The sequence below is a fragment of the Oncorhynchus tshawytscha genome, linkage group LG15 (genome assembly GCF_018296145.1).
Source record: "Oncorhynchus tshawytscha isolate Ot180627B linkage group LG15, Otsh_v2.0, whole genome shotgun sequence".
In the NCBI taxonomy this organism is placed as follows: Eukaryota; Metazoa; Chordata; class Actinopteri; order Salmoniformes; family Salmonidae; genus Oncorhynchus; species Oncorhynchus tshawytscha.
Window position 1 is genome coordinate 33,785,187 of NC_056443.1, and position 19,103 is coordinate 33,804,289.

Sequence of the window (19,103 nt, forward strand, 5' to 3'; positions counted from 1 at the left end):
ATATATTTGTAGTATACATACATTTCATTTCATTACAGTCTAAATGCAAAATCTAAAAGCATGTTGTTGAAGTGCTGTTATTGATGTGCTGTTGTTAATGTGTTGTTGATGTGCTGTTGATGTGTTGTTGATGTGCTGTTGTTGATGTGCTGTTGTTAATGTGTTGTTGATGTGCTGTTGATGTGTTGTTGATGTGCTGTTGTTGATGTGCTGTTGTTAATGTGTTGTTGATGTGCTGTTGATGTGTTGTTGATGTGCTGTTGTTGATGTGCTGTTGTTAATGTGCTGTTGATGTGCTGTTGATGTGCTGTTGTTAATGTGTTGTTGATGTGCTGTTGTTGATGTGTTGTTGATGTGCTGTTGTTAATGTGCTGTTGTTATTGTGTTGTTGATGTGCTGTTGTTGATGTGTTGTTGATGTGCTGTTGTTGATGTGCTGTTGTTGATGTGCTGTTGTTGATGTGCTGTTGTTGATGTGCTGTTGTTGATGTGCTGTTGAAATACTGAGCGCTCCTACCAGCCTGTACAGTGTCACAAATGCATCACAATTGATTTATTTAGCAGCAGGCCATAACATTTAAATAATAATAATAATAATAATAATAATATAGTCCAAAAAAGTTAATTTAGAGTTAGTATGTTGTTTTATAGCCTGTTGAAATGTTGAATCTCTACATAATCAGGTCCATGAATTGTTTTTAAAAATCTCACGCAGACAAAGGGTAGGCCGATGTTTTTTAGACATTTTCTTTAACAGAACCCACCACACACTCACATACACCCCTCAATTCAAGCCCTGGTTTTAACTTAACACACTAAGCTCTTCACTGACACTGAGCTATTGAAGAGGTGCACGGTGACTAAAGGAAATGGCTGACCAAGGCCATGGATAGTCGACTATTATTTAGTCGATCAAACAGGTAGTCCTACCTCTTATTTCTTGAATAGGAAGAAATGGGCTCCAGCACAAAGCCCTCTTGTTGTTAGTAGCCTAAAGTAAAAATTTTAAATGAAGATTGTTGAAATGAATTTGGCCTTTTCAAATTAGCCTACTTTCAGCACCCTGTCAAATCAAATCAAATCTAATCGTATTTGTCACGTGTGCCGAATAGAACAGGTGTAACCTTACAGTGAAATTCTTCCTTACAAGCCCTTAACCAACAAGCAGTTTTAAGAAAATCCTTAAAAAAGTAAGAGATAAGAATAACAAATAATTAAAGAGCAGCAGTAAATAACAATAGTGGGGCAAAATACAGGGGCTACCGGTACAGAGTCAACGTGGAGACTGCATACAGGGTATTACGGTACAGAGTCAATGTGGAGGCTATATACAGGGTATTACGGTACAGAGTCAATGTGGAGACTATATACAGGGGGTACCGGTACGGAGTCAATGTGGAGACTATATACAGGGGGTACCGGTACAGAGTCAATGTGGAGACTATATACAGGAGGTACTGGTACAGAGTCAATGTGGAGGCTATATTCAGGAGGTACTGGTACAGAGTCAATGTGGAGGCTATATGCAGGGGGTACCGTTACAGAGTCAATGTGGAGGCTATATACAGGAGGTACTGGTACAGAGTCAATGTGCAGGCTATATACAGGAGGTACTGGTACAGAGTCAATGTGGAGGCTATATACAGGGGGTACTGGTACAGAGTCAATGTGGAGGCTATATACAGGAGGTACTGCTACAGAGTCAATGTGGAGGCTATATTCAGGAGGTACTGGTACAGAGTCAATGTGTCAATGTGGAGACTATATACAGGGGGTACCGGTACAGAGTCAATGTGGAGGCTATATACAGGAGGTACTGGTACAGTGTCAATGTGTCAATGTGGAGACTATATACAGGCGGTACCGGTACAGAGTCAATGTGGAGGCTATATACAGGGGGTACCGGTACGGAGTCAATGTGGAGGCCATATACAGGAGGTACCGATACAGAGTCAATGTGGAGGCTATATACAGGGGGTACCGGTACAGAGTCAATGTGGAGGCTATATACAGGGGGTACCAGTACAGAGTCAATGTGGAGGCTATATACAGGGGGTACCGGTACAGAGTCAATGTGGAGGCTATATACAGGGGGTACCGGTACGGAGTCAATGTGGAGGCTATATACAGGAGGTACCGATACAGAGTCAATGTGGAGGCTATATACAGGGGGTACCGGTACAGAGTCAATGTGGAGGCTATATACAGGGGGTACCAGTACAGAGTCAATGTGGAGGCTATATACAGGGGTACCGGTACAGAGTCAATGTGGAGGCTATATACAGGGGTACCGGTACAGAGTCAATGTGGAGGCTATATACAGGAGGTACCGATACAGAGTCAATGTGGAGGCTATATACAGGGGGTACCGGTACAGAGTCAATGTGGAGGCTATATACAGGGGGTACCAGTACAGAGTCAATGTGGAGGCTATATACAGGGGGTACCGGTACAGAGTCAATGTGGAGGCTATATACAGGAGGTACCGGCACGGAGTCAATGTGGAGGCTATATACAGGGGTACCGGTACAGAGTCAATGTGGAGGCTATATACAGGAGGTACCGGTACGGAGTAAATGTGGAGGCTACATACAGGGTATTACGGTACAGAGTCAATGTGGAGGCTACATACAGGGTATTACGGTACAGAGTCAATGTGGAGGCTACATACAGGGTATTACGGTACAGAGTCAATGTGGAGGCTATATACAGGAGGTACTGGTACAGAGTCAATGTGGAGGCTATATTCAGGAAGTACTGGTACAGAGTCAATGTGGAGGCTATATGCAGGGGGTACCGGTACAGAGTCAATGTGGAGGCTATATACAGGAGGTACTGGTACAGAGTCAATGTGCAGGCTACATACAGGAGTTACTGGTACAGAGTCAATGTGGAGGCTATATACAGGGGTACTGGTACAGAGTCAATGTGGAGGCTATATACAGGGGGTACCGGTACAGAGTCAATGTGGAGGCTATATACAGGAGGTACTGGTACAGAGTCAATGTGGAGGCTATATACAGGAGGTACTGGTACAGAGTCAATGTGGAGGCTATATTCAGGAGGTACTGGTACAGAGTCAATGTGGAGGCTACATACAGGAGGTACGGGTACAGAGTCAATGTGTCAATGTGGAGACTATATACAGGGGTACCGGTACAGAGTCAATGTGGAGGCTATATACAGGAGGTACTGGTACAGAGTCAATGTGTCAATGTGGAGACTATATACAGGCGGTACCGGTACAGAGTCAATGTGGAGGCTATATACAGGGGGTACCGATACAGAGTCAATGTGGAGGCTATATACAGGGGGTACCGGTACAGAGTCAATGTGGAGGCTACATACAGGGTATTACGGTACAGAGTCAATGTGGAGGCTATATACAGGGGTACCGGTACAGAGTCAATGTGGAGGCTACATACAGGGTATTACGGTACAGAGTCAATGTGGAGGCTACATACAGGGTATTACGGTACAGAGTCAATGTGGAGGCTATATACAGGAGGTACTGGTACAGAGTCAATGTGGAGGCTATATTCAGGAGGTACTGGTACAGAGTCAATGTGGAGGCTATATGCAGGGGTACCGGTATAGAGTCAATGTGGAGGCTATATACAGGAGGTACTGGTACAGAGTCAATGTGCAGGCTATATACAGGAGGTACTGGTACAGAGTCAATGTGCAGGCTATATACAGGAGGTACTGGTACAGAGTCAATGTGGAGGCTATATACAGGGGTACTGGTACAGAGTCAATGTGGAGGCTATATACAGGGGTACCGGTACAGAGTCAATGTGGAGGCTATATACAGGAGGTACTGGTACAGAGTCAATGTGGAGGATATATACAGGAGGTACTGGTACAGAGTCAATGTGGAGGCTATATTCAGGAGGTACTGGTACAGAGTCAATGTGGAGGCTATATACAGGAGGTACTGGTACAGAGTCAATGTGGAGGCTACATACAGGAGGTACGGGTACAGAGTCAATGTGTCAATGTGGAGACTATATACAGGGGGTACCGGTACAGAGTCAATGTGGAGGCTATATACAGGAGGTACTGGTACAGAGTCAATGTGTCAATGTGGAGACTATATACAGGCGGTACCGGTACAGAGTCAATGTGGAGGCTATATACAGGGGGTACCGGTACGGAGTCAATGTGGAGGCTATATACAGGGGTACCGGTACGGAGTCAATGTGGAGACTATATACAGGGGGTACCGGTACAGAGTCAATGTGGAGACTATATACAGGGGTACCGGTACGGAGTCAATGTGGAGACTATATACAGGGGGTACCGGTACAGAGTCAATGTGGAGGCTATATACAGGAGGTACTGGTACAGAGTCAATGTGCAGGCTACATACAGGAGGTACTGGTACAGAGTCAATGTGGAGGCTATATACAGGGGGTACTGGTACAGAGTCAATGTGGAGGCTATATACAGGGGGTACCGGTACAGAGTCAATGTGGAGGCTATATACAGGAGGTACTGGTACAGAGTCAATGTGGAGGCTATATACAGGAGGTACTGGTACAGAGTCAATGTGGAGGCTATATTCAGGAGGTACTGGTACAGAGTCAATGTGGAGGCTACATACAGGAGGTACGGGTACAGAGTCAATGTGTCAATGTGGAGACTATATACAGGGGGTACCGGTACAGAGTCAATGTGGAGGCTATATACAGGAGGTACTGGTACAGAGTCAATGTGTCAATGTGGAGACTATATACAGGCGGTACCGGTACAGAGTCAATGTGGAGGCTATATACAGGAGGTACTGGTACAGAGTCAATGTGTCAATGTGGAGGCTATATACAGGGGGTACCGGTACAGAGTCAATGTGGAGGCTACATACAGGGTATTACGGTACAGAGTCAATGTGGAGGCTATATACAGGGGTACCGGTACAGAGTCAATGTGGAGGCTACATACAGGGTATTACGGTACAGAGTCAATGTGGAGGCTACATACAGGGTATTACGTTACAGAGTCAATGTGGAGGCTACATACAGGGTATTACGGTACAGAGTCAATGTGGAGGCTATATACAGGAGGTACTGGTACAGAGTCAATGTGGAGGCTATATTCAGGAGGTACTGGTACAGAGTCAATGTGGAGGCTATATGCAGGGGTACCGGTATAGAGTCAATGTGGAGGCTATATACAGGAGGTACTCGTACAGAGTCAATGTGCAGGCTATATACAGGAGGTACTGGTACAGAGTCAATGTGGAGGCTATATACAGGGGGTACTGGTACAGAGTCAATGTGGAGGCTATATACAGGGGGTACCGGTACAGAGTCAATGTGGAGGCTATATACAGGAGGTATCAGTACAGAGTCAATGTGGAGGATATATACAGGAGGTACTGGTACAGAGTCAATGTGGAGGCTATATTCAGGAGGTACTGGTACAGAGTCAATGTGGAGGCTATATACAGGAGGTACTGGTACAGAGTCAATGTGGAGGCTACATACAGGAGGTACGGGTACAGAGTCAATGTGTCAATGTGGAGACTATATACAGGGGTACCGGTACAGAGTCAATGTGGAGGCTATATACAGGAGGTACTGGTACAGAGTCAATGTGTCAATGTGGATACTATATACAGGGGGTACGTACAGAGTCAATGTGGAGGCTATATACAGGGGGTACCGGTACAGAGTCAATGTGGAGGCTATATACAGGGGTACGGTGCAGAGTCAATGTGGAGGCTATATACAGGAGGTACCGATACAGAGTCAATGTGGAGGCTATATACAGGGGTACCGGTACAGAGTCAATGTGGAGGCTATATAGAGGGGGTACCAGTACAGAGTCAATGTGGAGGCTATATACAGGGGGTACCGGTACAGAGTCAATGTGGAGGCTATATACAGGGGGTACCGGTACAGAGTCAATGTGGAGGCTATATACAGGAGGTACCGATACAGAGTCAATGTGGAGGCTATATACAGGGGGTACCGGTACAGAGTCAATGTGGAGGCTATATACAGGGGTACCAGTACAGAGTCAATGTGGAGGCTATATACAGGGGGTACCGGTACAGAGTCAATGTGGAGGCTATATTCAGGAGGAACTGGTACAGAGTCAATGTGGAGGCTACATACAGGAGGTACGGGTACAGAGTCAATGTGTCAATGTGGAGACTATATACAGGGGGTACCGGTACAGAGTCAATGTGGAGGCTATATACAGGAGGTACTGGTACAGAGTCAATGTGTCAATGTGGAGACTATATACAGGCGGTACCGGTACAGAGTCAATGTGGAGGCTATATACAGGGGGTACCGATACAGAGTCAATGTGGAGGCTATATACAGGGGGTACCGGTACAGAGTCAATGTGGAGGCTACATACAGGGTATTACGGTACAGAGTCAATGTGGAGGCTATATACAGGGGGTACCGGTACAGAGTCAATGTGGAGGCTACATACAGGGTATTACGGTACAGAGTCAATGTGGAGGCTACATACAGGGTATTACGTTACAGAGTCAATGTGGAGGCTACATACAGGGTATTACGGTACAGAGTCAATGTGGAGGCTATATACAGGAGGTACTGGTACAGAGTCAATGTGGAGGCTATATTCAGGAGGTACTGGTACAGAGTCAATGTGGAGGCTATATGCAGGGGTACCGGTATAGAGTCAATGTGGAGGCTATATACAGGAGGTACTGGTACAGAGTCAATGTGCAGGCTATATACAGGAGGTACTGGTACAGAGTCAATGTGGAGGCTATATACAGGGGTACTGGTACAGAGTCAATGTGGAGGCTATATACAGGGGTACCGGTACAGAGTCAATGTGGAGGCTATATACAGGAGGTACTGGTACAGAGTCAATGTGGAGGATATATACAGGAGGTACTGGTACAGAGTCAATGTGGAGGCTATATTCAGGAGGTACTGGTACAGAGTCAATGTGGAGGCTATATACAGGAGGTACTGGTACAGAGTCAATGTGGAGGCTACATACAGGAGGTACGGGTACAGAGTCAATGTGTCAATGTGGAGACTATATACAGGGGTACCGGTACAGAGTCAATGTGGAGGCTATATACAGGAGGTACTGGTACAGAGTCAATGTGTCAATGTGGAGACTATATACAGGCGGTACCGGTACAGAGTCAATGTGGAGGCTATATACAGGGGTACGGCACGGAGTCAATGTGGAGGCTATATACAGGAGGTACCGATACAGAGTCAATGTGGAGGCTATATACAGGGGGTAACAGTACAGAGTCAATGTGGAGGCTATATACAGGGGGTACCGGTACAGAGTCAATGTGGAGGCTATATACAGGGGGTACCGGCACGGAGTCAATGTGGAGGCTATATACAGGAGGTACCGATACAGAGTCAATGTGGAGGCTATATACAGGGGGTACCGGTACAGAGTCAATGTGGAGGCTATATACAGGGGGTACCAGTACAGAGTCAATGTGGAGGCTATATACAGGGGGTACCGGTACAGAGTCAATGTGGAGGCTATATACAGGGGGTACCGGTACGGAGTCAATGTGGAGGCTATATACAGGGGGTACCGGTACAGAGTCAATGTGGGGGCTACATACAGGTTATTACGGTACAGAGTCAATGTGGAGGCTACATACAGGGTATTACGGTACAGAGTCAATGTGGAGGCTACATACAGGGTATTACGGTACAGAGTCAATGTGGAGGCTATATACAGGAGGTACTGGTACAGAGTCAATGTGGAGGCTATATTCAGGAGGTACTGGTACAGAGTCAATGTGGAGGCTATATGCAGTGGGTACCGGTACAGAGGCAATGTGGAGGCTATATACAGGAGGTACTGGTACAGAGTCAATGTGCAGGCTACATACAGGAGGTACTGGTACAGAGTCAATGTGGAGGCTATATAGAGGGGGTACCAGTACAGAGTCAATGTGGAGGCTATATACAGGGGGTACCGGTACAGAGTCAATGTGGAGGCTATATACAGGGGGTACCGGTACAGAGTCAATGTGGAGGCTATATACAGGAGGTACCGATACAGAGTCAATGTGGAGGCTATATACAGGGGGTACCGGTACAGAGTCAATGTGGAGGCTATATACAGGGGTACCAGTACAGAGTCAATGTGGAGGCTATATACAGGGGGTACCGGTACAGAGTCAATGTGGAGGCTATATTCAGGAGGAACTGGTACAGAGTCAATGTGGAGGCTACATACAGGAGGTACGGGTACAGAGTCAATGTGTCAATGTGGAGACTATATACAGGGGTACCGGTACAGAGTCAATGTGGAGGCTATATACAGGAGGTACTGGTACAGAGTCAATGTGTCAATGTGGAGACTATATACAGGCGGTACCGGTACAGAGTCAATGTGGAGGCTATATACAGGGGGTACCGATACAGAGTCAATGTGGAGGCTATATACAGGGGGTACCGGTACAGAGTCAATGTGGAGGCTACATACAGGGTATTACGGTACAGAGTCAATGTGGAGGCTATATACAGGGGTACCGGTACAGAGTCAATGTGGAGGCTACATACAGGGTATTACGGTACAGAGTCAATGTGGAGGCTACATACAGGGTATTACGTTACAGAGTCAATGTGGAGGCTACATACAGGGTATTACGGTACAGAGTCAATGTGGAGGCTATATACAGGAGGTACTGGTACAGAGTCAATGTGGAGGCTATATTCAGGAGGTACTGGTACAGAGTCAATGTGGAGGCTATATGCAGGGGGTACCGGTATAGAGTCAATGTGGAGGCTATATACAGGAGGTACTGGTACGGAGTCAATGTGGAGGCTATATACAGGAGGTACTGGTACAGAGTCAATGTGGAGGCTATATACAGGAGGTACTGGTACAGAGTCAATGTGGTTGCTATATTCAGGGTATTACGGTACAGAGTCAATGTGGAGGCTACATACAGGAGGTACTGGTACAGAGTCAATGTGGAGGATATATACAGGAGGTACTGGTACAGAGTCAATGTGGAGGCTATATTCAGGAGGTACTGGTACAGAGTCAATGTGGAGGCTATATACAGGAGGTACTGGTACAGAGTCAATGTGGAGGCTACATACAGGAGGTACGGGTACAGAGTCAATGTGTCAATGTGGAGACTATATACAGGGGGTACCGGTACAGAGTCAATGTGGAGGCTATATACAGGAGGTACTGGTACAGAGTCAATGTGTCAATGTGGAGACTATATACAGGCGGTACCGGTACAGAGTCAATGTGGAGGCTATATACAGGGGTACCGGTACGGAGTCAATGTGGAGGCTATATACAGGAGGTACCGATACAGAGTCAATGTGGAGGCTATATACAGGGGGTAACAGTACAGAGTCAATGTGGAGGCTATATACAGGGGTACCGGTACAGAGTCAATGTGGAGGCTATATACAGGGGGTACCGGCACGGAGTCAATGTGGAGGCTATATACAGGAGGTACCGATACAGAGTCAATGTGGAGGCTATATACAGGGGGTACCGGTACAGAGTCAATGTGGAGGCTATATACAGGGGGTACCAGTACAGAGTCAATGTGGAGGCTATATACAGGGGGTACCGGTACAGAGTCAATGTGGAGGCTATATACAGGGGGTACCGGCACGGAGTCAATGTGGAGGCTATATACAGGGGTACCGGTACAGAGTCAATGTGGGGGCTACATACAGGTTATTACGGTACAGAGTCAATGTGGAGGCTACATACAGGGTATTACGGTACAGAGTCAATGTGGAGGCTACATACAGGGTATTACGGTACAGAGTCAATGTGGAGGCTATATACAGGAGGTACTGGTACAGAGTCAATGTGGAGGCTATATTCAGGAGGTACTGGTACAGAGTCAATGTGGAGGCTATATGCAGGGGGTACCGGTACAGAGTCAATGTGGAGGCTATATACAGGAGGTACTGGTACAGAGTCAATGTGCAGGCTACATACAGGAGGTACTGGTACAGAGTCAATGTGGAGGCTATATACAGGGGGTACTGGTACAGAGTCAATGTGGAGGCTATATACAGGGGGTACCGGTACAGAGTCAATGTGGAGGCTATATACAGGAGGTACTGGTACAGAGTCAATGTGGAGGCTATATTCAGGAGGTACTGGTACAGAGTCAATGTGGAGGCTATATGCAGGGGTACCGGTACAGAGTCAATGTGGAGGCTATATACAGGAGGTACTGGTACAGAGTCAATGTGCAGGCTATATACAGGAGGTACTGGTACAGAGTCAATGTGGAGGCTATATACAGGGGGTACCGGTACAGAGTCAATGTGGAGGCTATATACAGGAGGTACTGGTACAGAGTCAATGTGGAGGATATATACAGGAGGTACTGGTACAGAGTCAATGTGGAGGCTATATTCAGGAGGTACTGGTACAGAGTCAATGTGGAGGCTATATACAGGAGGTACTGGTACAGAGTCAATGTGGAGGCTACATACAGGAGGTACGGGTACAGAGTCAATGTGTCAATGTGGAGACTATATACAGGGGATACCGGTACAGAGTCAATGTGGAGGCTATATACAGGAGGTACTGGTACAGAGTCAATGTGTCAATGTGGAGACTATATACAGGCGGTACCGGTACAGAGTCAATGTGGAGGCTATATACAGGGGTACCTGCACGGAGTCAATGTGGAGGCTATATACAGGAGGTACCGATACAGAGTCAATGTGGAGGCTATATACAGGGGGTACCAGTACAGAGTCAATGTGGAGGCTATATACAGGGGGGTACCGGTACAGAGTCAATGTGGAGGCTATATACAGGGGTACCGGCACGGAGTCAATGTGGAGGCTATATACAGGAGGTACCGATACAGAGTCAATGTGGAGGCTATATACAGGGGGTACCGGTACAGAGTCAATGTGGAGGCTATATACAGGGGGTACCAGTACAGAGTCAATGTGGAGGCTATATACAGGGGTACCGGTACAGAGTCAATGTGGAGGCTATATACAGGGGGGTACCGGTACAGAGTCAATGTGGAGGCTATATACAGGAGGTACCGATACAGAGTCAATGTGGAGGCTATATGCAGGGGGTACCAGTACAGAGTCAATGTGGAGGCTATATACAGGAGGTACTGGTACAGAGTCAATGTGGAGGCTATATACAGGGGTACTGGTACAGAGTCAATGTGGAGGCTATATACAGGGGGTACCGGTACAGAGTCAATGTGGAGGCTATATACAGGAGGTACTGGTACAGAGTCAATGTGGAGGATATATACAGGAGGTACTGGTACAGAGTCAATGTGGAGGCTATATTCAGGAGGTACCGGTACGGAGTCAATGTGGAGGCTATATACAGGAGGTACCGATACAGAGTCAATGTGGAGGCTATATACAGGGGGTAACAGTACAGAGTCAATGTGGAGGCTATATACAGGGGGTACGGTACAGAGTCAATGTGGAGGCTATATACAGGGGGTACCGGCACGGAGTCAATGTGGAGGCTATATACAGGAGGTACCGATACAGAGTCAATGTGGAGGCTATATACAGGGGGTACCGGTACAGAGTCAATGTGGAGGCTATATACAGGGGGTACCAGTACAGAGTCAATGTGGAGGCTATATACAGGGGGTACCGGTACAGAGTCAATGTGGAGGCTATATACAGGGGTACCGGCACGGAGTCAATGTGGAGGCTATATACAGGGGTACCGGTACAGAGTCAATGTGGGGGCTACATACAGGTTATTACGGTACAGAGTCAATGTGGAGGCTACATACAGGGTATTACGGCACAGAGTCAATGTGGAGGCTACATACAGGGTATTACGGTACAGAGTCAATGTGGAGGCTATATTCAGGAGGTACTGGTACAGAGTCAATGTGGAGGCTATATGCAGGGGGTACCGGTACAGAGTCAATGTGGAGGCTATATACAGGAGGTACTGGTACAGAGTCAATGTGCAGGCTACATACAGGAGGTACTGGTACAGAGTCAATGTGGAGGCTATATACAGGGGTACTGGTACAGAGTCAATGTGGAGGCTATATACAGGGGGTACCGGTACAGAGTCAATGTGGAGGCTATATACAGGAGGTACTGGTACAGAGTCAATGTGGAGGCTATATACAGGAGGTACTGGTACAGAGTCAATGTCGAGGCTATATTCAGGAGGTACTGGTACAGAGTCAATGTGGAGGCTATATTCAGGAGGTACTGGTACAGAGTCAATGTGTCAATGTGGAGACTATATACAGGGGGTACCGGTACAGAGTCAATGTGGAGGCTATATACAGGAGGTACTGGTACAGTGTCAATGTGTCAATGTGGAGACTATATACAGGCGGTACCGGTACGGAGTCAATGTGGAGGCCATATACAGGAGGTACCGATACAGAGTCAATGTGGAGGCTATATACAGGGGGTACCGGTACAGAGTCAATGTGGAGGCTATATACAGGGGGTACCAGTACAGAGTCAATGTGGAGGCTATATACAGGGGGTACCGGTACAGAGTCAATGTGGAGGCTACATACAGGGTATTACGGTACAGAGTCAATGTGGAGGCTACATACAGGGTATTACGTTACAGAGTCAATGTGGAGGCTACATACAGGGTATTACGGTACAGAGTCAATGTGGAGGCTATATACAGGAGGTACTGGTACAGAGTCAATGTGGAGGCTATATTCAGGAGGTACTGGTACAGAGTCAATGTGGAGGCTATATGCAGGGGGTACCGGTACAGAGTCAATGTGGAGGCTATATACAGGAGGTACTGGTACAGAGTCAATGTGCAGGCTATATACAGGAGGTACTGGTACAGAGTCAATGTGGAGGCTATATACAGGGGGTACCGGTACAGAGTCAATGTGGAGGCTATATACAGGAGGTACTGGTACAGAGTCAATGTGGAGGATATATACAGGAGGTACTGGTACAGAGTCAATGTGGAGGCTATATTCAGGAGGTACTGGTACAGAGTCAATGTGGAGGCTATATACAGGAGGTACTGGTACAGAGTCAATGTGGAGGCTACATACAGGAGGTACGGGTACAGAGTCAATGTGTCAATGTGGAGACTATATACAGGGATACCGGTACAGAGTCAATGTGGAGGCTATATACAGGAGGTACTGGTACAGAGTCAATGTGTCAATGTGGAGACTATATACAGGCGGTACCGGTACAGAGTCAATGTGGAGGCTATATACAGGGGGTACCGGCACGGAGTCAATGTGGAGGCTATATACAGGAGGTACCGATACAGAGTCAATGTGGAGGCTATATACAGGGGTACCAGTACAGAGTCAATGTGGAGGCTATATACAGGGGGTACCGGTACAGAGTCAATGTGGAGGCTATATACAGGGGGGTACCGGTACGGAGTCAATGTGGAGGCTATATACAGGAGGTACCGATACAGAGTCAATGTGGAGGCTATATACAGGGGGTACCGGTACAGAGTCAATGTGGAGGCTATATACAGGGGGTACCAGTACAGAGTCAATGTGGAGGCTATATACAGGGGGTACCGGTACAGAGTCAATGTGGAGGCTATATACAGGGGTACCGGCACAGAGTCAATGTGGAGGCTATATACAGGAGGTACCGATACAGAGTCAATGTGGAGGCTATATGCAGGGGGTACCAGTACAGAGTCAATGTGGAGGCTATATACAGGGGGTACCGGTACAGAGTCAATGTGGAGGCTATATACAGGGGGTACCGGTACAGAGTCAATGTGGAGGCTATATACAGGAGGTACCGATACAGAGTCAATGTGGAGGCTATATACAGGGGGTACCGGTACAGAGTCAATGTGGAGGCTATATACAGGGGTACCAGTACAGAGTCAATGTGGAGGCTATATACAGGGGTACCGGTACAGAGTCAATGTGGAGGCTATATTCAGGAGGAACTGGTACAGAGTCAATGTGGAGGCTACATACAGGAGGTACGGGTACAGAGTCAATGTGTCAATGTGGAGACTATATACAGGGGTACCGGTACAGAGTCAATGTGGAGGCTATATACAGGAGGTACTGGTACAGAGTCAATGTGTCAATGTGGAGACTATATACAGGCGGCACCGGTACAGAGTCAATGTGGAGGCTATATACAGGGGGTACCGATACAGAGTCAATGTGGAGGCTATATACAGGGGGTACCGGTACAGAGTCAATGTGGAGGCTACATACAGGGTATTACGGTACAGAGTCAATGTGGAGGCTATATACAGGGGGTACCGGTACAGAGTCAATGTGGAGGCTACATACAGGGTATTACGGCACAGAGTCAATGTGGAGGCTACATACAGGGTATTACGTTACAGAGTCAATGTGGAGGCTACATACAGGGTATTACGGTACAGAGTCAATGTGGAGGCTATATACAGGAGGTACTGGTACAGAGTCAATGTGGAGGCTATATTCAGGAGGTACTGGTACAGAGTCAATGTGGAGGCTATATGCAGGGGGGGTATAGAGTCAATGTGGAGGCTATATACAGGAGTCAACTGGTACAGAGTCAATGTGCTATATACAGGAGGTACTGGTACAGAGTCAATGTGGAGGCTATATACAGGGGGTACTGGTACAGAGTCAATGTGGAGGCTATATACAGGGGGTACTGGTACAGAGTCAATGTGGAGGCTATATACCGGTACACAGGAGGTACTGGTACAGAGTCAATGTGGAGGATATATACAGGAGGTACTGGTACAGAGTCAATGTGGAGGCTATATTCAGGAGGTACTGGTACAGAGTCAATGTGGAGGCTATATACAGGAGGTACTGGTACAGAGTCAATGTGGAGGCTACATACAGGAGGTACGGGTACAGAGTCAATGTGTCAATGTGGAGACTATATACAGGGGGTACCGGTACAGAGTCAATGTGGAGGCTATATACAGGAGGTACTGGTACAGAGTCAATGTGTCAATGTGGAGACTATATACAGGCGGTACCGGTACAGAGTCAATGTGGAGGCTATATACAGGGGTACCGGCACGGAGTCAATGTGGAGGCTATATACAGGAGGTACCGATACAGAGTCAATGTGGAGGCTATATACAGGGGTAACAGTACAGAGTCAATGTGGAGGCTATATACAGGGGTACCGGTACAGAGTCAATGTGGAGGCTATATACAGGGGGTACCGGCACAGAGTCAATGTGGAGGCTATATACAGGAGGTACCGATACAGAGTCAATGTGGAGGCTATATACAGGGGTACCGGTACAGAGTCAATGTGGAGGCTATATACAGGGGGTACCAGTACAGAGTCAATGTGGAGGCTATATACAGGGGGTACCGGTACAGAGTCAATGTGGAGGCTATATACAGGGGGGTACCGGCACAGAGTCAATGTGGAGGCTATATACAGGGGTACCGGTACAGAGTCAATGTGGGGGCTACATACAGGTTATTACGGTACAGAGTCAATGTGGAGGCTACATACAGGGTATTACGGCACAGAGTCAATGTGGAGGCTACATACAGGGTATTACGGTACAGAGTCAATGTGGAGGCTATATACAGGAGGTACTGGTACAGAGTCAATGTGGAGGCTATATTCAGGAGGTACTGGTACAGAGTCAATGTGGAGGCTATATGCAGGGGTACCGGTACAGAGTCAATGTGGAGGCTATATACAGGAGGTACTGGTACAGAGTCAATGTGCAGGCTACATACAGGAGGTACTGGTACAGAGTCAATGTGGAGGCTATATACAGGGGTACTGGTACAGAGTCAATGTGGAGGCTATATACAGGGGGTACCGGTACAGAGTCAATGTGGAGGCTATATACAGGAGGTACTGGTACAGAGTCAATGTGGAGGCTATATACAGGAGGTACTGGTACAGAGTCAATGTCGAGGCTATATTCAGGAGGTACTGGTACAGAGTCAATGTGGAGGCTACATACAGGAGGTACGGGTACAGAGTCAATGTGTCAATGTGGAGACTATATACAGGGGGTACCGGTACAGAGTCAATGTGGAGGCTATATACAGGAGGTACTGGTACAGAGTCAATGTGTCAATGTGGAGACTATATACAGGCGGTACCGGTACAGAGTCAATGTGGAGGCTATATACAGGGGTACCGATACAGAGTCAATGTGGAGGCTATATACAGGGGTACCGGTACAGAGTCAATGTGGAGGCTACATACAGGGTATTACGGTACAGAGTCAATGTGGAGGCTATATACAGGGGTACCGGTACAGAGTCAATGTGGAGGCTACATACAGGGTATTACGGTACAGAGTCAATGTGGAGGCTACATACAGGGTATTACGTTACAGAGTCAATGTGGAGGCTACATACAGGGTATTACGGTACAGAGTCAATGTGGAGGCTATATACAGGAGGTACTGGTACAGAGTCAATGTGGAGGCTATATTCAGGAGGTACTGGTACAGAGTCAATGTGGAGGCTATATGCAGGGGGTACCGGTACAGAGTCAATGTGGAGGCTATATACAGGAGGTACTGGTACAGAGTCAATGTGCAGGCTATATACAGGAGGTACTGGTACAGAGTCAATGTGGAGGCTATATACAGGGGGTACCGGTACAGAGTCAATGTGGAGGCTATATACAGGAGGTACTGGTACAGAGTCAATGTGGAGGATATATACAGGAGGTACTGGTACAGAGTCAATGTGGAGGCTATATTCAGGAGGTACTGGTACAGAGTCAATGTGGAGGCTATATACAGGAGGTACTGGTACAGAGTCAATGTGGAGGCTACATACAGGAGGTACGGGTACAGAGTCAATGTGTCAATGTGGAGACTATATACAGGGGATACCGGTACAGAGTCAATGTGGAGGCTATATACAGGAGGTACTGGTACAGAGTCAATGTGTCAATGTGGAGACTATATACAGGCGGTACCGGTACAGAGTCAATGTGGAGGCTATATACAGGGGGTACCGGCACGGAGTCAATGTGGAGGCTATATACAGGAGGTACCGATACAGAGTCAATGTGGAGGCTATATACAGGGGGTACCAGTACAGAGTCAATGTGGAGGCTATATACAGGGGGTACCGGTACAGAGTCAATGTGGAGGCTATATACAGGGGTACCGGCACGGAGTCAATGTGGAGGCTATATACAGGAGGTACCGATACAGAGTCAATGTGGAGGCTATATACAGGGGTACCGGTACAGAGTCAATGTGGAGGCTATATACAGGGGGTACCAGTACAGAGTCAATGTGGAGGCTATATACAGGGGGTACCGGTACAGAGTCAATGTGGAGGCTATATACAGGGGGTACCGGTACAGAGTCAATGTGGAGGCTATATACAGGAGGTACCGATACAGAGTCAATGTGGAGGCTATATGCAGGGGTACCGGTACAGAGTCAATGTGGAGGCTACATACAGGAGGTACGGGTACAGAGTCAATGTGTCAATGTGGAGACTATATACAGGGGTACCGGTACAGAGTCAATGTGGAGGCTATATACAGGAGGTACTGGTACAGAGTCAATGTGTCAATGTGGAGACTATATACAGGCGGTACTGGTACAGAGTCAATGTGGAGGCTATATACAGGGGGTACCGATACAGAGTCAATGTGGAGGCTATATACAGGGGTACCGGTACAGAGTCAATGTGGAGGCGACATACAGGGTATTACGTTACAGAGTCAATGTGGAGGCTACATACAGGGTATTACGGTACAGAGTCAATGTGGAGGCTATATACAGGAGGTACTGGTACAGAGTCAATGTGGAGGCTATATTCAGGAGGTACTGGTACAGAGTCAATGTGGAGGCTATATGCAGGGGGTACCGGTACAGAGTCAATGTGGAGGCTATATACAGGAGGTACTGGTACAGAGTCAATGTGCAGGCTATATACAGGAGGTACTGGTACAGAGTCAATGTGGAGGCTATATACAGGGGGTACCGGTACAGAGTCAATGTGGAGGCTATATACAGGAGGTACTGGTACAGAGTCAATGTGGAGGATATATACAGGAGGTACTGGTACAGAGTCAATGTGGAGGCTATATTCAGGAGGTACTGGTACAGAGTCAATGTGGAGGCTATATACAGGAGGTACTGGTACAGAGTCAATGTGGAGGCTACATACAGGAGGCACGGGTACAGAGTCAATGTGTCAATGTGGAGACTATATACAGGGGGTACCGGTACAGAGTCAATGTGGAGGCTATATACAGGAGGTACTGGTACAGAGTCAATGTGTCAATGTGGAGACTATATACAGGCGGTACCGGTACAGAGTCAATGTGGAGGCTATATACAGGGGTACCGGCACGGAGTCAATGTGGAGGCTATATACAGGAGGTACCGATACAGAGTCAATGTGGAGGCTATATACAGGGGTACCAGTACAGAGTCAATGTGGAGGCTATATACAGGGGGTACCGGTACAGAGTCAATGTGGAGGCTATATACAGGGGGTACCGGCACGGAGTCAATGTGGAGGCTATATACAGGAGGTACCGATACAGAGTCAATGTGGAGGCTATATACAGGGGGTACCGGTACAGAGTCAATGTGGAGGCTATATACAGGGGGTACCAGTACAGAGTCAATGTGGAGGCTATATACAGTTGGTACCGGTACAGAGTCAATGTGGAGGCTATATACAGGGGGTACCGGTACAGAGTCAATGTGGAGGCTATATACAGGAGGTACCGATACAGAGTCAATGTGGAGGCTATATGCAGGGGTACCGGTACAGAGTCAATGTGGAGGCTATATACAGGGGTACCAGTACAGAGTCAATGTGGAGGCTATATACAGGGGGTACCGGTACAGAGTCAATGTGGAGGCTATATACAGGAGGTACCGATACAGAGTCAATGTGGAGGCTATACACAGGGGTACCGGTACAGAGTCAATGTGGAGGCTATATACAGGGGGTACCAGTACAGAGTCAATGTGGAGGCTATATACAGGGGTACCGGTACAGAGTCAATGTGGAGGCTATATACAGGGGTACCGGTACAGAGTCAATGTGGAGGCTATATACAGAAGGTACTGGTACAGAGTCAATGTGGAGGCTATATACAGGGGGTACCGGTACAGAGTCAATGTGGAGACTATATACAGGGGTACCGGTATAGAGTCAATATGTCA